Here is a 16,230-nt window from a genome sequence, read left to right on the forward strand (position 1 = left end):
GAAAAATTTGAGCATTTTTGGCATAAACCTGGAATTATTTTTTTTTTTTATCAAAAACACAAATTTTTCGATTTTTTTTCCTAACCAAATTTGACGTGTTTTTTTATGATAAATAAGGCAAATCATGTATGGGAGTTTGAAAGGCTTTTTTATTGAGATAATGAGAAAATTTGTATTTTAGTAAATTTAGTAAAATTATATTAGATTCAACTTTATTGTCATTACACATATAAATACAGGGTAACGAAATGTTGTTTAGCATCCAATCAGTAGTGCAAGAAGCAGCAATTGCAATATATATAAATATATTTATAATATTCAATATAGTACAATGTACCATAAAATGCAATGTAATTTGTAGTAGATTATGTACAAATAAATAGGGAGCAATATGAACAGGTGTACAATTGACAATATAAAAACAAAAGTATTGAATTAGATACAGACATGGTTATTGGGAAAGAAGAAGAGAATGGAATCATGACAATTTAAAATACTTGGCGCTACAACATGGTTCAGAAGGGAAACTGCTGTGGGGAAAAAACTGTTCCTAAACCCAGGGGCGCTTCGCCAATGAGGCGAGTTGAGGCTGTCGCCTCAGACGGCAGTGCCCCACTAGTTACCAGTGGCAGCGAAAATGGCGCTCCTGGTACTTTAAGAACCGAATTTCCGGCTCTTCTAGCACAGAGAGCACAGTTAGGCTCTCTGAGCTAACGTACTGTTCCTCTCTGCCGCCCTCATGGACCCCCCTGGACACCCTCAGGTACAAAAAGGTAAGAGCATGGGGGAGGGGGCGGCGGAAACTGCTGCTGCCTCAGGCAATGGAGGGGCCAGGATTGCCCCTGCCTAAACCTTGTCCTCAGGAAGAAGTCGCTGATGGGCTTTCTTAACAAGGCTGGAGGTGTTGATTGTCCATGACAAGTTCTCAGAGATATGAATTCCAAGGAACTTGAAGCTGGTGACACGTTCAACAGCCATTACATTAATACGGATGGGGTTTTGTGTGTCACCCTTCTCCTTCCTAAAGTCCACAATAAGCTCCTTAGTTTTACTTGTATTGAGGAGCAGGTTATTATCAGTGCACCAAACAGCTAAGTGCTGAACCACTGCCCTGTACTCTGATTCATTGTTGTTCCTGATGAGTCCAATCACCGTGGTGTGATCCGCAAACTTGGATCCATACATAGGCTTGCAGTCATGAGTGAAGAGGGAGTAAAAAAACCGGCTCAGCACACAGCCGCGGCCATATTGAGTGTGATGGTGGTGGAGAGGCTGTAACCAGACTTAACATGCTGGGGTCTATTGGTCAAAAAATCCATAATCCAATTGCAGAGGGGAACATTGATTCCAAGATCCCTAAGTTTAGTGGTTAACTTGGAAGGAACAACAGTGTTAAATCCCAAGATAAAATCAATATGTGTTCGTATTGCCCAAATGTGAGAGCACACAGTGCAGCGCTGCAGATACTACATCCTCTGTACTTCTATTGCTTCGATATGCAAATTGGTAAGGGTCAAATGTATACACTTCTTAAGGTGTGCCAGGACCAACCGTTCAAAGCACTTTATAACAATAGGTGTAAGTGCTACTGGGCGCATCGGAGATGAGTGTTTCGGCACCAGCACTATGGAGGTAGTCTTAAAGGAATAGTTCAGTGTGAAAATAAAAACTGGGTAAATAGATCGGCTGTGCAAAATAAAAAATGTTTCTAATATAGTTAGTTAGCCAAAAATGTAATATATAAAGGCTGGAGTGAACAGATGTCTAATAAAACAGCCAGAATCCAACTTCCTGCTTTTCAGCTCTATAACTCTGAGTTAGTCAGCGACTTGAAGGGGGGCCACATGGTACATTTCTGTTCAGTGAGTTTGCAATTGACCCTCAGCATTCAGCTCAGATTCAAAAGCAACAGATATGACCCATGTGGCCCCCCTCAAGTCTCTGATTGGTTACTGCCTGGTAGCCAGGGTAACCAGTCAGTGTAAACCAAGATAGCTGAAAAGCAGGAAGTAGTGTTCTGACTGACTTGTTATAAATCAAATCACTCTAGCCTTTATACATTGCATTTTTGGCTAACTAACTATATTAGAAACATTTTTTATTTTGCACAGTCTATCTATTTACCCAGTTTTTATTTACTGCTTGGGCCAAGGACAGATTGAAAATGTCAGTAAAAACTCCAGCAAGCTGCCCAGCACATGTTCTTTGCACACATCCAGGGATGCCGTCAGGGCCAGCAGCCTTACGTGTGTTAATTTGGCTCAGTGCATTATAAACATCTGCAGGTGTGAATGTAAGGATCTGATGATCAGAGAGTATTATGTTTTGACAGCTTTTTCCAAGTTGTCCTTATCGAAATGGGCATAAAAGACATTTAGCTCATCCAAGAAGGACAGATCCATAACTATTGATTTTGCATTATAAGACTTATAACCAGTAATGGCCTGAATACCCTGCCACATACGTCGGGAGTTGGAGTTAACAAAGTGTTCCTCCACCTTCAGCTTGTGCTCGTGCTTAGCCTTCTTAATGCCCTTCTTCAGATTAGCTCTGGATGTACTATAGGCCTGTGCATCTCCCAATCTAAAGGCCCTGTCGCGTGTCCTCAGCAGCAATCGCACTTCCCTGTTCATCCATGGCTTCTGATTACGGTATATAGTAATCTGTCTCTCTATGGTGACACTATTAATTATAATGTTGATGTATTCTAATACTGAATGGGTGTAAGAATCAATGGGGGTCATTTATCAACACTGGGCAAATTTGCCCACGGGCAGTAACCCATGGCAACCTATCAAATTGATGCATACATTGTTCTACTTGTAGCTGGCTTCAAAAAGTTAATCACTGATTGGTTGCTATAGGTAACTGCCCATGGGCAAATTTGCCCAGTGTTGATAAATGAGCCCCACTATTTACAAGAGAGCCACAAGTAGCATTAGAGGCGAACCTACTCCAGTCCGTATCTTTAAACCTGTTGGAGTACCGAATCTACCCCCACTGGCCACACTTTGGTTTTCACTGATGGTTTCACACGGTTAATGAGTGGAGTGTATTTAGGTGTAAGAAACAAAGAAAGGTGATCAGACTGCCCCAGGTGGGGGTGGGGGGTTGCTTTGTAAGCTTCAGCGATGTTTGTATACACATGATCCAACATTTTTTCACCTCTGGTACTGCAGGAAACATGTTGGTGAAATTTGGGGAGCACTGTTTTGAGGTTATAAGTTAAAGTCACCAGCCACAATAAATGCAGCCTCTGGGTGAGCCATTTGTTGTATGCTACTAGCTGCATGCAGTTCTTTCATAGCAGATTTAGCATCAGCATCCAGGGGAATGTAAACAGCAGTTATAATTATAGAGGTGAATTCCCTCGGCAAATAAAACATTCTACACTTCACCATGAAAAACTCCAGGTTAGCTAAGCAGTATCCAATAATGACAGTATTCGTACACCAAGCTTTGTTAATGTAAATGCACAGTCCTCCGCATTTTGTCTTACCAGAGCCATCTATAACCTCCTTAATTATGTAAGTGTTGGCTTCAGAATCTTGGCGTTGGCTTCCATATTGATGGATCAGACCTTTTTCTTTTACTTATTTGGGTTAAAATTTAGGCTTGTTGAACAAATGTTAATGTTCTAGTAACGTTTTGATATTTTCTAATGACCCAAAGCACACTGAGCATGTGCAAGCCTCAGGCAGTAAGTAGGCTGTCCTAGAAAACAAAAATCAAACAGTAACAGAAACAACTTAGACCTGTTAACCCTCCCATATTTTGGGGGGGTCTCTCTGAATTATATACCAGGTTCTGGAGGTGATAACCCCCAGGGGGTTATTAAAAACCTCCTGAAAATTATGGATATGGATCATTACTGCACCTAGAGGCACAATAAATACTTTGACTGCAGTCAAGCATTTCTAGACACATTATTTTAGGAGGGCTTTTGTTTCCTTTCAAATTTTTATAATAGGATATAAGCTGTGCTGCTATTTATATATTCACCTACTTGTCATGGCCATTGCAAATGTGCTTTAGCCTTTCAAATATTTCTCTCTTGTGCACCTTTTAATACTATGCTGATTCTGTTATAAATAATGTAAATGGATACTTTCATTTTATATACAGTATGGTGATTCAGTGGAGAACAATAAATATAACATCAACAGTTGCACATATAGGTATATTTCAATAGGAAAAGCTTATTGTTATATGTCGATCTTTTGATGCCACTACGTCTGGTGTGTTTGATGGGGACTTTGTGTCACACAGAGAGGAGAGTACAAACAGCGAACAAGGCATTTGTAACTGGTAGGAATTTTACAAAAATGTCAACCTCGAGATTATGAACAGAATTTTGGCCATGCCCCATTGCTCCAACCCAAGGCCTTATTAAGCATGGCCATGCCCAGCTATGACTGACCACCTGCCCAATTCTTGTGATGCATTAAAAATGCTGAAGGGCTAACCAAAGGACTGGATTTGGGAAAGAAGTTACATTTTCTTCAAAATAAAGAATTGATGCCCACTTTCTGTTAAGGTGCTCAACATTTCCCAGCTAGAGACTACTTTTGCCCTTGCTTGTGTTATTCTGTGTAGTGTGGGCCTTTTCCTCTGCATGTAGTATGCAAAGCAATATGTGACTTCTTTTCCAGAATTCCCATGATTAAGCAAACACATTAGGGGGCAGATTCCCTAAAGAGTGAAGTGACTAACTAAATTCGCCTGCGTGACGTCATTTCGGAACTTCGCCGATTCCCTAACAAGGTACAGGCGTCACTTCGCTAGCAAAGGAGATAGATGCTAGCGTTGCTTCGCACTCTAACGACAGGCGAATTTTTGCTCTGGCGAACGGACGTAACTCCGCAAATTCACTAAGATGTGGATTTCACTGAAGGTTACCTCATTCACCAGATTTGCCTTCGCCAGCTCAGACCAGCCGAAGTGCAGTGCATAGGACTTCCTCAATTTTTAGTGCAAAATTGTTCTAAGTACCAAAAAATGCTGGCGACTTTTACTTTTTTCTGAGTGATAGCCTGCAAAGGTCCATAAATTTTTTTTTGGGTAACTGGGTTCCCCCCTACATTTTCTAACATATGGAACATAAACTATACACTGGGCTCATGTGTAGGGCATTATAACAACTCTTTTTTATTTATTAAGGTTCCTTGGACTTGTGTTATGTAATGTATTTGCTGCAAAATATACGTCCATGTAACTTTATCATTTCCCACATATGCAAATTAGCCAATACTAGTGCATCTTTGCTTTGATTGCCGAAGTAACAATAGCGAAAATTCACCAGCGTTCGGCGCCCTGGACACAACTTTGCACTTTAGGGAATTGCCATTATCCTAGCAAATTTACACCTGGCAAAGTGTTGCAATGGCTGTGAAACTGTCACTGCCACATTTTCACCGATTGGGGAATTTGCCCCCTAGGAGTGTGCAACTCATGTCAAATCACTTCCCAGCCTTTTACACATACTTATCTAAAGCTTTGCTCTACACCAGGTTACACTGATCTGTAGTTCGGATCTGGTCACTACTAATCAGGTCTCATTCATCCAGGTCATTGTATATCTATAGTTAATATATATAGTTATAGTTATAGAGCAAAATCAACTGGACTTGCTGAATTTTGCTTTTCCTTGAAAAAGAAAAGGAAAAAGGGAAAAAGAAAATACAGCAAGTCCGGTTGATTTGACTTATTACTATAGATGTCCTTAAAACCTGTTTCAGACAGCTCACCAGAATAAAGAGTTTTCCAATTACTTTCCAGTTTTTATTTGTGAACGTTTTTTTCTAAAATTGAAGTGATCTGAAAATAACTCAACTGAAAAAAGTGTTTGGAAGGTGAACAACCCTAAAAAGGAGAACTAAAGCTTAACTAAAGAAGTAGGCTAGAAATGCTGTGCATTATGTTTTGGCCTTCTGTACCAGCCGAAGGGGACCATAACCCTTTAACAGTAAAGATCTGTGCCTCTAAAGATGCCCCATCTTCTTTTCTGCTTATTCACTGCAGGTCAAAAAATTTGCTGCACGTCAAAAAATGACTTTAATGGGCTTTGGCGACGTTTGACGGGGGTGAAATTTTGTCGAAACGTAATGGGTCAAAGTCGCCCAAGCCTAATTAGTACTTATTGGTGTATGGCAGCATAGAAACCAGCACAATAAGCATCAGAATTTAATAATCACACATGTAGAATCTGCTTATAAGACATCTTCATGCATGATAAGAGGAAATTTGTATATAGAATTCCCTAAACTGATAAAGTCCTAGGGGCAAATTCACTAACCTCAGAAAATTCACCAGCGATGGCTTCGCTCACATCACAACACTTTGCCAAGCATAGATTTGCCAGGACAACGCTAATTAACTAAAATCCGAAGTTGTGTCCAGGGTACCGAACGCTGGCGCAGTTGCGATAGCATTACTGCGCCAAACTAATCGAAGTTGCGCTAGCGCTGCCTAATTTGCATACGGCGGGAAGTTGAATGGACATAAATGTTGCAGCAAATACATTACACTAATTAATAAAATAAAATAGAGTTGTTATATTGCCCTACACATGAGCCCAGTGTATAGTTTATGTTAGGAAATGTAGGGGGGAAGCCAGGTAACCCAAAAACATTTTACACTCTTTTGCAGCCTATCATCCTGAAAAAGGAAAAGATGTTAGTGTTTTTTGGGACTTTTCAACTATTTTTTTAGGAACTCCAATCTAGTCTATTGCCTGGTCTGAGGTTGCAAAGGCAAGTCTGACGCAAGAGGTAACATTCAGTAAAATCCAGTCGCCAGAGTGCACCGCTAGAGTCTATCTCCTTCACTAGCGAAGTTATGCCGGTGACCGTTAGTAAATCGGCGAAGTTCCGAAATCAATTCGCCCTTTAGTAAATCTGCCCCCTAATGTCCAGCAAACAATTTATCAGGCTGAAAGTATACAGTTCACTATTATCTATGCATATATGTATGTATTTGTGTTGTCATGTTTAACTATATATCAATCAACCATTTGCTGTCAAGGAAAATACTTTCCCAACATATGTATTTGAGTCTTTATGAACATATACATTGCTTGGAATTTGACAAAATAAAAAAAAACATTTCTATCGGTCCTCTTCTTTCCCTGACTACACATTTCATTAAAACATTATTTTCATTGTCAGCTTTCCTCCAGCCAAGACTCCACAGTGCAGCAGTGCTTCATGTTCTGTGATTAGCAGGCCTGAGAAGAGGAAAAATAACAGGTATACAAGTCATTGCGGGAACAGGAGGAGAGCTGATTTCTGATGCCTTGTTTCTGAAGTCTGGCAAACTGAGAAGAGTATAGCAAAGAGCACCCAAAACATTTATTGACCAAACATCCAAAAACTGTATATATAGCTCCTCAAATAGATTCACTCAGTCAGTAAGATCTTCCAGTTAACAGTTCCAGTCCACAGTTATGTGGAAAAGGCAAAAAACAAGTCACTGGTACAATAACTTCAATGAAGTAAATTCAAGTGCATATGTGCCAATATTATTGTTGCATTTCCTTGAAAGTGTAAGTGCTTACTTTATACCTCCTAACAAAGCATGGCATACCACGTGAAAAGCATAGAGGATCTTGCATTTGAGGATCTTGCATCACGCATTTGTATGGAAAATATTTGAGCACTCAAACTTTTAAGGAAATGAAGCAATAATATTGGCACATATTCACTTTAATTTACTTCATTGAAGGTATTGCACAAGTGGCTTGTTTTTTGCGCTTCCCTATAGAACTAGTAACTTCAGGGGCCTAGGCGCCCTGTGGAAAAGACACTTCCCAGGCAGCTTATGTACAGAAGCAAAGGTTTTGCATGTGTGCAGGTTACTAGTGATGTTCCGTTTCACTTCACTGGAAAATTTGTGAAAATGTGAAAAAAATTGCAAAACACATTGAAGTCAATGAGTGTCAACATGTTTTTTGCACAACAATTTCTTACAAGCGCCCCCCCTAACCCCCTCCCCTATATTTTTACCATCACTCCCTAAGTATTCTAAGCTGATCAGCCTTACTGATAAAGTTTACAAGTAATATATAGGAAATATATATATAAACAGGAATATACTTTCTCTTTAAAGCTCCCTTAAATTAAAACCTGACCTCATAATACACTATGAAAGGAAACAGTATTAAAAGTAGTGATGGGCGAATTTGTGCCGTTTCGCTTCGCTGAAAAATGCATACGGCGAAAAATTCACGAATTTTTTGCCGCAAATTCTCGCGGGCGTTTTGCGAATTTATTCGCTGGCGGCAAATCGCGCAAATTTGCCGCAAATTTGCGCCTGGCGAATAAATTCGCCCATCACTATTTAAAAGCTGTCTGAACACTTCATGCCATTGTGTGAAATGAGCACACTGTGTTTTTTTTTCATTAAAATCCTTTTCCTAAGATGTTTTTGGGCAACTGCTTTCTTGCTTTCGCCTTTTAAAAGATGGCTTGAGGTTGGTGGCAGCATGCATCTGTGAGCAGCAGCAAGGCTTCAAGCAGCAGGCTATTTCAGATGCTTGAATAAGTATTTCACTTTGGATGTTAAGTAAAATCAAGAGAAAGAATAGGGTATGTTAATCTCTCTGTTTGCTGTAACAGCCTTCTGATGTGTTTTCAAACACTGTCGGTTTAGTTGTTTCAGCACAGCAATAATTCCATCAGCCGAGGCTACGTGCACCTTTTAAAGGGTTTTTTTTTTGGCTAGGATTCATTCCCTGACGCACGCTACTGTTCTGGTGTGTCCACTTTCATATGGACAAATCGCTGTATACGAAAATAGAAAACACCATAATAACAAAGAAACATGAATATAAAGAAAGCACATATTAATTCTTTTTGTTTACAGTAAGAACAGTTAGTGCTGTGGAGGGTAACTCTTTAACCACTTTGCTTTTGGAGCCCTTTAACTTTCTATAACTGGTTGTAAGTATTGCTCTGATACTAGTGCAGTGTGGCTGGCTTTGTACAGCTGTATCGTTACCTGTCTGATGAAAATATTAGTTACTCTTGAAAGCAAATCCTTAAAATGTACTTTATGTAGATCTATGTGCAGTGCAATGGGAATTATGTTACAGTTTCTTATGATCAATGCATAGATTTATTTCCTGTGCTGGGAAGGGTGATAAAGATTTCTACCAGATATTAATGATCAGCAAATAATTTCCCTAGACTGGGACTTACTATAGGGTATATGCATGTCCACAAGTGCAGTTGTACACTTTCCCTGCAGTCAGTTGCACATAATCCCACTTTAATTACATTTGCAGATAATGCACTCCTTTCATTCCTGGAGCTACGGTCCAGGATTCCCCTTAGCACCCTGTATCAATTGCAGCAGTTTTGCCTAAAGAATAAGGTACACACATCATTCACATGCTGAACAACACAAATGATGGCAGTGAACACTGGAAATGATGCTAAGTAAATTGAGAAAATATTTAGTCCAGCATCCATACATACACCCCTCCATACATATACTATAAATACCCATATCTGTACTAACTAACTATAGAGTTTAGTATCACAATAGCATTTGATATTATGTCTGTCCAAGAAATCATCCAAGCCCCTCTTAAAAGCATTAACAGAATCAGCCATCACAACATCACCCGGTAGTGCATTCCACAGCCTCACTGTCCTCACTGTGAAGAAACACCTACGTTGCCTTAAATGAAAGTTCTTTTCTTCTAGTCTGAAGGGGTGGCCGCTGGTATGGTGATCCTCTTTATGGGTAAAAAGGTCCCCTGCTATTTGTCTATAATGTCCTCTAATATACTTGTAATGTGTAATCATGTCCCCTTGCAAGCACCTTTTTTTCCAGAGAAAACAACCTCAACCTCGTATACCCTCATAATTTAAGTCTTCCATCCCTCTTAACAGTTTAATTACATGTGTCTCTACTCTCTCCAACTCATTTATATCCCTCTTAAGAACTGGAGTCCAAAACTGCACTGCATACTCCAAGTGAGACCTTACCAGGGACCTATAAAGAGGCATAATTATGTTTTCATCCCTTGAGTTAATGCCTTTTTTTATGCAAGACAGAACTTTATTTGCTTTAGTAGCCACAGAATAACAGTGCCCAGAATTAGACAAAATGTTATCTACAAAAACCCTTAGATCCATCTCATTTAAGAAAACTCCCAACACACTGCCATTTAGTGTATAACTTGCATTTATATTATTTTTGCCAAAGTGCATAACCTTGCATTTATCAACATTGAACCTCATTTTCCAGTTTGCTGCCCTGTTTCCCAACTTTGACAAATCACTCTGCAAAGTGGCAGCATCCTGCGTGGAACCTATAATTCTGCACAATTTAGTATCATCTGCAAAAATAGAAACAGTACTTTCAATGCCCACCTCCAGTTTCAAGTTAAAAGCAAGGGACCTAGTACAGAGCCATGTGGTACTCCACTAACAACACTGGTCCAATTAGAAAGTGTTCTATTTACCAACATTCTTTGTAGTATTTTAGCAAGTTCTCTATCCAGGTACAAATACTATGTTCCAGACCAACATTCCTTAATTTAACCTGTAACCTTCTGTGTGGCACTGTATCAAATACTTTAGCAAAGTCTAAGTAAATCACATCCACTGCCATTCCAGAATCAAGATCTCTGCTTACCTTCTCATAAAAAGAAATTAAGTTAGTCTGGCAAGATTATGCATAAAACCATGCTGGCACAAAATCATAGTATTATGATTTGCTATGAAGTCCAGTATCTTATCCTTTATCAACCCTTCAAAAAGCTATCCTACCACTGATGTCAGACTAACTGACCTATAGTTTTGGGGCTGAGAACGGGATCCCTTTTTGAATAGCGGCACCACATTAGCAATTCACCAGTCATTCGGCACCATGCCAGACCTCAATGAATCCTGAAAAATTAAGTAAATAGGTTTGGTGTGACCCCAGTAAATTTGAGGTCACATTTATGTGAATAAATATATATATATATATATATATATATATATATATATATATATATATATATATATATATATATATATATATATATATATATATAAAAGAATGTATATTGTATCTGTGCATCAGACCATAGCCAAATTCCGTGTATTATGGTAATCCATTCACACTCCCAACAATAAGGGTTACCCATAAGTAGGGATGTAGCGAACGTCGGAAAAAAAGTTCGCGAACATATTCGCGAACTTGCGCAAAAATGCGAGCGGTTCGCGAACGGTTCGCGAACCCCATAGACTTCAATGGGAAGGCGAACTTTAACATCTAGAAAAGACATTTCTGGCCAGAAAAATGATTTTAAAGTTGTTTAAAGGGTGCAACGACCTGGACAGTGGCATGCCAGAGGGGGATCAAGGGCAAAAATGTATCTGAAAAATCTGCCTGTGTGTGCTTGGAAGAGATAGTGTAGGGGGAGAGCTGTTAGTGATTTCAGGGACAGATGATAGTAAGTTTGCTGGCTAGTAATCTGCTTGATACTGCTCTGTATTGGAGGGACAGAAGTCTGCAGGGATTTGAGGGACATTTTAGCTTAGGTAGCTTTGCTGGCTAGTAATCTACTGTTCTCTTTAAACAACTGCCATACGTTGACCTTGTAGGCATTGTTTGCCCAGTTTTTTTGGACGCAGCCACTGAAGCACAGTTGCCAGAAAAAATATGCCATATAAATGCTGAAAATAGTCATTTTTCGCCATACGTTGACCTTGTAGACATTGTTTGCCCAGTTTTTTTGGACGCAGCCACTGAAGCACAGTTGCCAGAAAAATATGCCATATAAATGCTGAAAATAGTAATTTTTCGCCATACGTTGACCTTGTAGACATTGTTTGCCCAGTTTTTTTGGTTGCAGCCACTGAAGCACAGTTGCCAGAAAAAATATGCCACATAAATGCTGAAAATAGTCATTTTTTTGGTCGCAGCCACTGAAGCACAGTTGCCAGAAAAATTATGCCATATAAATGCTGAAAATATAAATTTTTTTGGTTGCAGCCACTGAAGCACAGAGGCCAGAAAAATTATGCCATATAAATGCAGAAAATGTGCATTTTTTTGGTCGCAGCCACTGAAGCACAGTTGACAGAAAAATTATGCCATATAAATGCTGAAAATATAAATTTTTTTGGCCACAGCCACTGAAGCACAGAGGCCAGAAAAATTATGCCATATAAATGCAGAAAATATGCATTTTTTTGGTCGCAGCCACTGAAGCACAGTTGCCAGAAAAATTATGCCATATAAATGCTGAAAATAGTAATTTTTTGGTTGCAGCCACTGAAGCACAGAGGCCAGAAAAATTATGCCATATAAATGCTGAAAATATGCATTTGTTTGGTCGCAGCCACTGAAGCACAGTTGACAGAAAAATTATGCCATATAAATGCTGAAAATATAAATTTTTTTGGTTGCAGCCACTGAAGCACAGAGGCCAGAAAAATTATGTCATATAAATGCAGAAAATAGGCATTTTTTTGGTCGCAGCCACTGAAGCACAGAGGCCAGAAAAAATTAAACCAGTAGGGTTTGCACCCTAGTTTGTAACGGTGGCGGAGGGAGGAGGAGGACGCTAAAGGACAGCTGTGTGTGGAGTCATGAGGCTTGAAGAGAAGGACAGCTGCATAGAAGTCAGAACAAGTCTTCCGGCGTGCAGTAACCCTCCGAGATCCACCCCTCATTCATTTTAATAAAGGTCAGGTAATCGACACTTTTGTGACCTAGGCGAGTTCTCTTCTCAGTTACAATCCCTCCTGCTGCACTGAAGGTCCTTTCTGAGAGCACACTTGAGGCTGGGCAAGACAAGAGGTTCATGGCAAATTGTGACAGCTCTGGCCACAGATCAAGCCTGCGCACCCAGTAGTCCAGGGGTTCATCGCTCCTCAGAGTGTCGATATCTGCAGTTAATGCCAGGTAGTCCGCTACCTGCCGGTCGAGGCGTTCTTTGAGGGTGGATCCAGAAGGGTTGTGGCGCTGCCTTGGACAGAAAAACATTTGCATGTCTGACGTTACAGACTGGCCAAAGGGCTTTGTCCTTGCAGGTGTGCTCGTGGCAGGATTACTGGCACCTCTGCCCCTGGAATGTTGATGAGTTCCTGAAGTGACATCACCCTTAAAAGCATTGTACAACATGTTTTGCAGGCTGGTTTGTAAATGCCGCATCTTTTCGGACTTGTGGTATGTTGGTAACATTTCTGACACTTTATGCTTGTACCGAGGGTCTAGTAGCGTTGCGACCCAGTACAGGTCCTTCTCCTTAAGCCTCTTGATATGGGGGTCCTTCAACAGGCATGACAGCATGAAAGACCCCATTCTCACAAGGTTGGATGCAGAGCTATCCATCTCCGCTTCCTCATTATCAAGGACTGCATCATCCACGGTCTCCTCCCCCCAGCCACGTACAAGACCAGGGGTCCCCAAAAGGTCACCACTAGCCCCCTGGGAAGCCTGCTCCTGTTGGTCCTCCTCCTCCTCCTCCACAAAGCCACCTTCCTCCTCTGACTCCACTTCTGGCACCTCTCCCTGCGTTGCAGCAGGTGCCTGGGTTCGTTCTGGTGATTCCGACCAGAAATCGTGCGCTTCCAGCTCCTCGACACGCTGGTCTACAGCCTCATCTGTCACTCGTCGCACGGCACGCTCCAGGAAGAAAGCGAAGGGTATTAGGTCGCTGATGGTGCCTTCGGTGCGACTGACCATATTTGTCACCTCTTCAAAAAGGTCGCATGAGCCTGCAGGCATCGCGCATAAGCACCCAGTAACGGGGGAAAAAAATCCCCAGCTGTGCAGATCCAGTCCTACCACCCAGTTCAAAAAGGTACTCGTTGACGGCCCTTTGTTGTTGCAGCAGACGTTCCAACATAAGGAGCGTTGAATTCCAGCGAGTCTGGCTGTCAGAAATCAAACGCCTGACTGGCATGTTGTAGCGCTGCTGAATGTCAGCAAGGCGTGCCATGGCTGTGTAGGAACGTCTGAAATGGGCCGACACCTTTCTGGACTGGGTGAGAACGTCCTGGAATCCTGGGTACTTGGAGACAAAACGTTGGACTATTAAATTTAACACATGTGCCATGCAGGGCACATGTGTTAAATTGCCTAGTCTCAACGCTGCCAACAGATTGCTTCCATTGTCACACACCACTTTTCCGATCTGCAGTTGGTGTGGGGTCAGCCACCGATCGGCCTGTGACTGCAGAGATGACAGGAGTACAGATCCGGTATGGTTTTTGCTTTCCAGGCACGTCATCCCCAAGACAGCGTGACAACGGCGTACCTGGCACGTCGAATAGCCTAGGGGGAGCTGGGGGTGCACAGGTGTGGAGGAGGAGAAGGAGGACCCAGCAGCAGAGTAAGAAGAAGAAGAAGACGAGGTAGAGAGCGATGGAGGAGTAGAGGTGGTGGCAGAACCGCGTGCAATCCGTGGCGGTGACACCAACTCCACTGTTGTTGTTGAGCTACCCATTCCCTGCTTCCCAGCCATTACCAAGTTCACCCAGTGGGCAGTGTAGGTGACATACCTGCCCTGACCATGCTTGGAGGACCATGCGTCAGTAGTCATATGGACCTTTGGCCCAACACTAAGTGACAGAGATGCGGTAACTTGGCTCTGCACATGTTGGTACAGGTGTGGTATTCCCTTTTTAGAAAAAAAATTGCGGCTGGGTACCTTCCACTGCGGTGTCCCAATTGCTACAAATTTGCGGAAGGCCTCAGAGTCCACCAGCTGGTATGGTAAAAGCTGGCGGGCTAAGAGTGCAGACAAGCCAGCTGTCAGACGCCGGGCAAGGGGGTGACAGTCAGACATTGGCTTCTTACGCTCAAACATGGCCTTCACAGAAACTTGGCTGGTGGCAGATGACTGGGAATGGGAACAGGTGGTCAAGGTGGAAGGCGGAGTGGAGGGTGGTTCAGACGGGTCAAGGAGAGCAGAGGTAGAGCAGTAAGATGCTGGACCAGAAGGAGTGTGGCTTTTAGTTTGCCTGTTGCCTTTGAGGTGTTGCTCCCAAAGTGCTTTGTGCTTGCCGCTCATGTGCCTTCGCATAGAAGTTGTACCTATGTGGCTGTTGGGCTTACCAAGGCTCAGTTTTCTGACTGCACTCATTGCAAATTACAATGCTTTTGTCAGAGGCACACACATTAAAAAAATCCCACACTGCTGACTTTTTGGAAGTGTGCGATCTGGCGGTAACAGTAGAAGTTGGCGGAGTTGGCGGTATTGGCGGCAATGGCGGGTGCGTTGGCCGGCTGAACACAGGTGCCGATACATGTTGTTGCCCTACTGATCCCTGCGGGCTGTCCTCCCTGCTTCTTCTAAGTCTTATTCTCCTACTGCCTCTCTGACTCTCCGTCTCTCCATCTGAACTACCCTCCTCTTGCTCTCTTCTACTAGGCACCCACAAAACATCAATCTCCTCATCATCATTCTCCTCAGATGCATCAATTTCTTCTGACACATCACAGAAGGAAGCAGCAGCGGGGACCTCCTCCTCATCACTCATTATGTCCATCTCTATCGTGTTCTCTGCCAGAATTAAATCTGGTGTAAGGTCCTCATCTCCTTCATCTTCTTCTGGCAATAATGGTTGCGCATTACTCAGTTCAAGAAACTCATTGGAAAATAACTCCTCTGACCCCAGTGAAGAAGGGGCACCGGTGGTGGAGGAAGTGTTACGTGGGGTGGCCATAGCAGTGGAGGATGAGGAGGATGTTGTGGTAAAGTTAGAAACGGTAGAGGATGGGGTGTGCTGTGTAAGCCAGTCAACTACCTCTTCAGCATTTTGGGAGTTCAGGGTCATTGGCTTTTTAAAACTGGGCAATTTGCTAGGGCCACAGGATTGCATAGCAGCACGGCCCCTAGCACGGCCTCTGCGTGGCGGCCTGCCTTTGCCTGGCATTATTTTTAAAAAAAACAACAACAACAACAAAAACTCAGTTGGTTTTTCTGGAAACGATAATACACACAGCTAGATGGCGGGTTGAAGAAAACACTGTGCAAATAATGCCTACAAAGTCAACGTATACACTACTACAGCGGTGGATACGGATTACGTAAAATATATGAATGCTGCTTGAAAAAAAGTAACTCAAGTGGTTTTTCTAGAGACGATAATATTATCAATATTTAGACAAATGTGAACAAGGTCACACAGCTCGATGGCGGGTTTGAAGAAAACAGTGTGCAAATAATGCCTACAAGGTCAACGTATACACTACTACAGCGGTGGATACGGATTACGTAAA

Source organism: Xenopus laevis, chromosome 8S (assembly GCF_017654675.1).
Source record: "Xenopus laevis strain J_2021 chromosome 8S, Xenopus_laevis_v10.1, whole genome shotgun sequence".
Lineage (NCBI taxonomy): Eukaryota > Metazoa > Chordata > Amphibia > Anura > Pipidae > Xenopus > Xenopus laevis.